A 6,820-nucleotide genomic window follows, 5' to 3' on the forward strand; every position below is an offset into this window, starting at 1 on the left:
TTGGGAGATCGCGGCAGGCGGATCACTTGATTGAGAGTTTGAGACCAGCCTGACCAATGTGGTGAAACCCCATCTCTACTAAAAATACAAAAATTAGCTGGGTGTGGTGGCGCACACCTGTAATCGCAGCTATTCAGGAGGCTGAGGCAGGAGAATCACTTGAACCTGGGAGGCGGAGGTTGCAGTGAGCTGAGATTGTACCCCTGCATTCTAGCCTGGCAGAGTGAGACTCCGTCTCAAACATAAGCAGAAAAGTAAACTGAGACAAGAAAGAGAAATAAGTGCTGTAAGCAAGCAGGCAGTTGATGCTGTTTGCCATGACCTGTGACTATTTCTCCTTGAGTCAGTCTCACTTTTTCTGTCTCTTAGCATCTGGCATCTTGGATGTTCTTGCTGCTTGAATGTTCTGTCCAACATGCCCAGCTGACCATGTATGTCTATTTAGCTAAAGAAGCCCCATTTGAGGGTGATTTTGTCTGTACTGGATTTTATACTCTACGCCCTATGTAAGGCATGCCCCACTGTGCCTCGTCTGTCATTCTTTTGGGAATCAGGCCAGGGCCACCCCTGCACATACTTTAACTTGTCAGATTTGAGACGCCATTAGTTGCACGATGTGTTATTATTCTACGTAACAGTAAGAAAGAAAAGCAGCTGCAAATTAAACAAGGACGTAAGACGTGTCCTGAGCCCAGACGAGCTGGACCATGAAATTGCAGGTGACATGGGGCCAGTGGATTGCTGCTGTGGGACTAGTAGAACAGCTGTTTCTGTTCCTGTTGCCTGTTCCGGGGTAAGTTTACTACGATAAGCCGTGAGGGGGCCAGTCTGGTGCATTGGATTCCCCACAGACCCATTGGCCTTACAGGGAAAAACCCCAGACCCGGGTTCAGTTCCTCATTCTGTTCCGGGGATGCCCAGGATACAGACCTTTAGTCAGACCCAGATGGTGGGTGGGAATCTGGGACATCCATGGTGCCAGCCACTAGGATATCATCAGAGGACCTCGTGACTCTGGTGGGAGGCTGTTTGGGTGGTCCAGGTGATGGGAAAAATTGTCTCGTGGGAAGCAGATAGAGCTTGGGCCTCTGTGGCTGAGCATTGTAAGGAAATGGCCCATGTCCATGACCCAGTTGAAGGTCTTTGGCAGGCGGAGGTGGCATCCCTGTTTATTACAGTTCTTCATGGAGACAGAACTAGTAGGACTGATGGGTGGATGGACAGATAGATGATAGATAGATGAGATGATGATAGATGATAGGTAGATGATAGATGGGTAGATAGTTGGTGGATGTGTACATGATAGGATGGATAGATGATAGATAGATGGATGATAGGTGGATGATTGATCGATGATGGATGGATGGATGGATGGATGGATCAAGGGTGAGAGGGGATCTACTAGGGAAACTGAATCATGTGATTATGGAGGCTGAGAAGTCCCACATTAGGTCATCTACAAGCTGGATAACCCAGGAAGCTGGTGGCATGGCTCAGGCCAAGTCTGAAGGTCTCAGACCCAGGGAAGTTGATGATGGAATTCTCAGTCCGTGATTAAAGGCCTGAGAACCTGGAGTCCCTGGGGTAAGTCCCAGAGTCCAGAGGCCAGACATCCTGGAGTTGCGATGTCCAAGGGCGGGAGAGGATGACATCCTGGCTGCAGAAGAGAGAGCGCCTGCGTTTGCCATTACTCTGACTTTTTGTTGTGCCTGGACCCTCTGCTGATAGGGTGGTGCCGCCCACATGGGGCGAGGATGGATCCTCCTTAGCCCACTGATTCAAATGCCAGTCTCCTCTAGAAACACCCTCACAGACACACCGAGAAATAACTCTTTACCAGCCATCTGGGTATCCCATAACCTAGTCAACTTGACCCCTAACATCACCCATCACATCTGGATCCCTTCGGCCTCACCTGCAGCATCCCCCGTGCTAAGCAGGCCACATTTGTAGCGTGGGCTTCGGCATTCCTCATCATCCACGCCTCTGCTGATCCCCTGGTTCAGCTTCCTCTCATGGAAGAAGGATGCCCACCTTTGTGTCCCCGAGAGCTTGCCAGGAGAGCACATTGCTGGAGACACCGTGGGAGAGGCCAATATCACAGCCTCGGGAGGAGGACGGAGTTTGAATCAAGAAGTTCCTCCACTGGCCTGGCCCGGCCTTTAATCCATTGAGCAGATGAAACTGACTGCTGCTTTTGTGCTTAGTGATATTTAGTCCCTGAGGGTTCAGAGAGTGGAACAAAAGAGACACAGTCTAGTTGGGTGCCATCGACATTCTATATGGGAGACAGGATGTTGGTTGTAAAACGTGCGTTGACAAGAAGCTTTGGAGAGTGATAGTGCTAGGGTGAGATAAAAATGAGGAAGTGAGGGTGAGAGTAACCGAGGAAGCTTTTTGTTGTTTTTGTTGTTTTTGTTTGTTTGTTTTAGAGATGGAGTCTCTCTCTGTTACCCAGGCTGGAGTGCAGTAGTGTGATCATGGCTTACTGCAACCTCTGCCTCTCAGGTTCGAGCAATTCTCCTGTCCTGGCCTCCCAAAGTGCTGGGATTACAGGTGCATGCCACCATGCCTGACTAGTTTTTGTGTTTTTAGTAGAGATGGGGTTTCACCATGTTGGCCAGACTGGTCTTGAACTTCTGACCTCAAGTGATCCTCCTGCCTTGGCCTCCCAAAGTGCTGGGATTACAGGCATGAAGCTACCGTGGTCGGCTAAGGGAGCTATTTTAGATACAGTGGTCAGAGTTCTACTCAGTGCGGCCATGACTCTTGGTGAGCATGTGCCTGTCCTTCTCTAAGTCTATCTCTGCCTCTTTCCGAGCATCTGGCATCCTGAGTGTTACTGCTTTTTGAAATGTTTTTGTGCAACATGCCCAGCTGACTACGTATGTCTGTTTTGAGAAGGTCACGTTTGAGCAGAGACTTGCATTGGAGGGAGTGAGCCTTGTGTGTATCTGGGGAAGGAAGGGCCTTCCAGGCAGAGGGAACAGCAAGTGCAAAGGGTCTGAGGACGCTCGTGGTGCAGCAGGGGGCTCGTATGACTTGAGCAAAGTGAGTGAGGAGGAGAAAGGGAGGAAATCAAGCAGGAGAAGGATTTGCAGGGGTCTCCTCTGAGAGTTAGGGTGGGATTCCATGTGCAGTGAGAACATGGGCAGGTGTTCTGCAGGGCAGTGGTGTGACGTGAGTTCTGTTGTATGTATGTATGTATGTCTGTATGTATGTATGTCTTTATTTATTTATTTATTTATTTATTTATTTATTTATTTATTTATTTATTTATTTATTTATTTTAGAGACAGGGTCTTGCTGTGTTGCCCAGGCTTGATTGTAGTGGCATGATTACAGCTCATCATTGCAGCCTGGAAATTCTGGGCTCAAGCAATCCTCCCACCTCATCCTTCAGAGTAGCTGGGATTACAGGTGCACACCACCATGCCTGGCTAATTAATTAATTTATGTTTTATATTTTATTTATTTTTTTGTGACGGAGTTTTGCTCTTGTTGCCCAGGTTGGAGTGCAATGGCGCAATCTTAGCTCACTGCAACGTCCGCCTCGTGGGTTCAAGCGATTCTCCTGCCTCAGCCTCCCGAGTAGCTGGGATTACAGGCATGTACCACCACGCCTGGCTAATTTTGTATCTTTAGTAGAGATGGGGTTTCTCCATGTTGGTCAGGCTGGTCTCAAACTCCTGACCTTAGGTGTTCTGCCTGCCTCGGCCTCCCAAAGTGCTGGGATTACAGGTGTGAGCCACTGCACCCAGCCTTTTTAAATTTTTTTTATAGAGACAGGTCTTACTATGTTGCTCAGGCTGGTCTCCAACTCCTGGCTTTAAGCAGTCTTCCTGCCTCAGCCTCCCAAGTAGGTGGCATTAGAGGTGTGAGTCACCACACCCAGCTGAGTTCTGGTTTATGACAACCCAGGCTGCCCTGAGGAAGGTGGGTATTAGGGACAAGAGTGAAGGCAGGGAGACAAGGATGGGGACCTCAAGGGCTGTCCATGAAGTTCCTTCATGCCTCACTGGAGCCTCTGTTTATTTATTTTTTGAGGCAGGGGGTCACTCTTTCATCCATGCTGGAGTACAGTGGCGCGATCTCGGTTCACTGCAACCTACATCTCCTAGGCTGGAGTGATCCTCCCACTTCAGTCTCCCAAGTAGCTGGGACTACAGGCATGCGTCACCACATGTGGCTATTTTTTTTTTGTAGAGATGATGTCTCGCCATGTTGCCCAGGCTGTGCTCAAGCAATCCACCTACCTTGGCCTCCCAAAGTGCTGGGATTACAGACGTGAGCCACTGTGCCTGACTGGAGCCTCCATTTTTTACCCAGAGCATTTTCTGAGAATTCAGTGAGATATATGTCATGATAAGCTATGCACTAGTCCTGAGTAAATGCTGGGCAGGTTTTAGTTGTACAAGTTGTATTTATTCATCTGTACACTTCCATCTTGCCGGGGAGAATGTGGTGAGAACTGGATCTTTGGGCTTGAAAGCGGGCCACCTGAGAGGGGTCTGCCTCTGTGAGTACCTTGGTGTTTAGGGATGCTCAGCATGGGGCCAGGGGGTCGTTTCCTTGGGACATTGATAGATGGATTGCTTGCTTTATTCCCAGAGGCGTAAGCCAGATCTGGCACCTGTAACCCCTGTGAACCTGGAGAGAGTGACAAGGAAAACCCTGTCCTAGTCTGGAATTTCCTGGTGTGGCCCCTTACACCCAGATCCCTTTAGTTAACCAGAGAAAGGAATGGAGCCTGTGCAGCTCGGGGCTGCTGGGTGTCCTAGGCTCGGGAATCAGGTGAGGGACGCCTGGGCTGAGGGGTCTGTGTGACTTTCTGGATCCCTTTACCACCTCTTTTCACTCCTGAGTGACTCCCTCTCAAAAGTCCGGTACGGCTGGGCATCGTCGCTCATGTCCATAATCGCAGCGCTTTGGGAGGCTGAGGCAGGAAGATCACGTGAGTTCATGAGTTCGAGACTATCCTGGCCAACATGGCGAGTCCCTGTCTGTACTAAAAATACAAAAAATAGCCAGGTGTGGTGGCGTTCGCCAGCTACTGCAACCTCCGCCTCTGGGGTTCAAGCAGTTCTCCTGCCTCAGCCTCCTGAATAGCTGAGACTACAGGCATGTGCCACCATGCTAGCTACTCAACAGGCTGAGGCATGAGAATTGCTTGAACCTGGGAAGTGGAGGTTGCAGTGAGCCAAGATTGCACCACTGCACTCCAGCCTGGGTGGCAGAATGAGACTCCATCTCAAAAAAATGTTGGCCAGGATAAAAAAAAAAAAAAAAAAAAAAAACCGTGCTCTACCTTTGGGTTTAAAAACCCAGTGCTTCATTGGTTTGTGTGTAGGATTTTATGTTCTCTTTTGTGCATGGCCACTCAGCGCTTAGGGCCATTTTGGACTATGGTTTCTGCTGGCGTGAATGTGAAATGTTTCTGTGACTCTGGAAGAGTTTGGCAGTTTTTGTTTGTTTGTTTGTTTTAAGTTAGACATAGTGACCATACCACCAGTCACTCCCTTCCCAGGCATCCACCCAAGAGAGCTGAGAACGTATGTTCATAAAAGACTGGTAGAGGAACGTTCTTAGCTACTTTGTGATAACCCAAACTGGAGGTAAGCCAGATAAATATTAGCAAGTGAACACACAAATGTACTAGTTACGTGCATCTGCATAACTGAATACTAACTGATGTACAAGAATGAACTGTTGGCCGGGCACAGTGGCTCATGCCCATAATCTCAGTACTTTGAGGGGCCGAGGCAGGCAGATCACTTGAGGTGAGGAGTTCAAGACCAGCTTGACTAACATGGTGAAACCCCGTCTCTACTAAAACATGAAAATTAGCCCAGTGTGGTGGCGCACGCCTGTAATCCCAGCTACTCAGGAGGCTGAGGCAGGAGAATTGCTTGAACCCGGGAGGCAGAGTTTGCAGTGAGTCAAGATCGCACCATTGCACTCCAGTCTGTGTGATAGAGCAAGACTCCGTCTCAAAAAAAAGAAAAAATCCCTGTAAGATTAAAGACTAGTTTTTTGGTGACAGCTTTATTGAGATATTCACATACCACACGATTCATGTATGCAGAACATACAATTTACTGATGTTTAGTGTGTTCACAGAGTTGTGCAGTCATCATCACAGTCAATTTTATTTACTTGCTTTTTAAGACAGAATCTTGCTCTGGTGCCGAGGCTGGAGTGCAGTGGTGCGACCTCAGCTCATTGCAACCTCCTCCTCCTCCTGGGTTCAAGCAATTCTTCTTCCTAGCCTCCCAAGTAGCTGGGATTACAAGCACCCACCACCATGCCCGGCTAATTTTTTGTATTTTTAGTAAAGATGAGGTTTTGCCATGTTGGTCAGGCTGTTCTCATACAATTGACCTCAAGTGATCCACCCCCCTCAGCCTCTCAAGGTGCTGGGATTACAGGCATGAACCACTGCACCTAGTGAAAAAAAAAATTTTTTTTAGAAACAGGGTCTTGCTATATTGCCCTGGCTGGACTCTTTCTCTCTCTCTCTTTTTTTTTTTGCATTGAACTATATATCTATATATGCCTGTCACTTTGCCTGTCTTGATTATTGTTCTTTTTTTTTGAGATGGAGTCTCACTCTTTTTGCCCAGGCTGGAGTGCAGTGGTGCAGTCTCAGCTCACCACAGCCTCTGCCTCCTGGGTTCAAGCGATTCTCCTGCCTCAGCCTCCCAAGTAGCTGGGATTACAGGTATGCACCACCATGCCTGGCTAATTTTGTATTTTTAGTAGAGACAGGATTTCTCCATGTTGGTCAGGCTGGTCTTGAACTCCTGACCTTAGGTGATCC

The sequence above is a fragment of the Piliocolobus tephrosceles genome, chromosome 17 (assembly GCF_002776525.5).
Source record: "Piliocolobus tephrosceles isolate RC106 chromosome 17, ASM277652v3, whole genome shotgun sequence".
In the NCBI taxonomy this organism is placed as follows: domain Eukaryota; kingdom Metazoa; phylum Chordata; class Mammalia; order Primates; family Cercopithecidae; genus Piliocolobus; species Piliocolobus tephrosceles.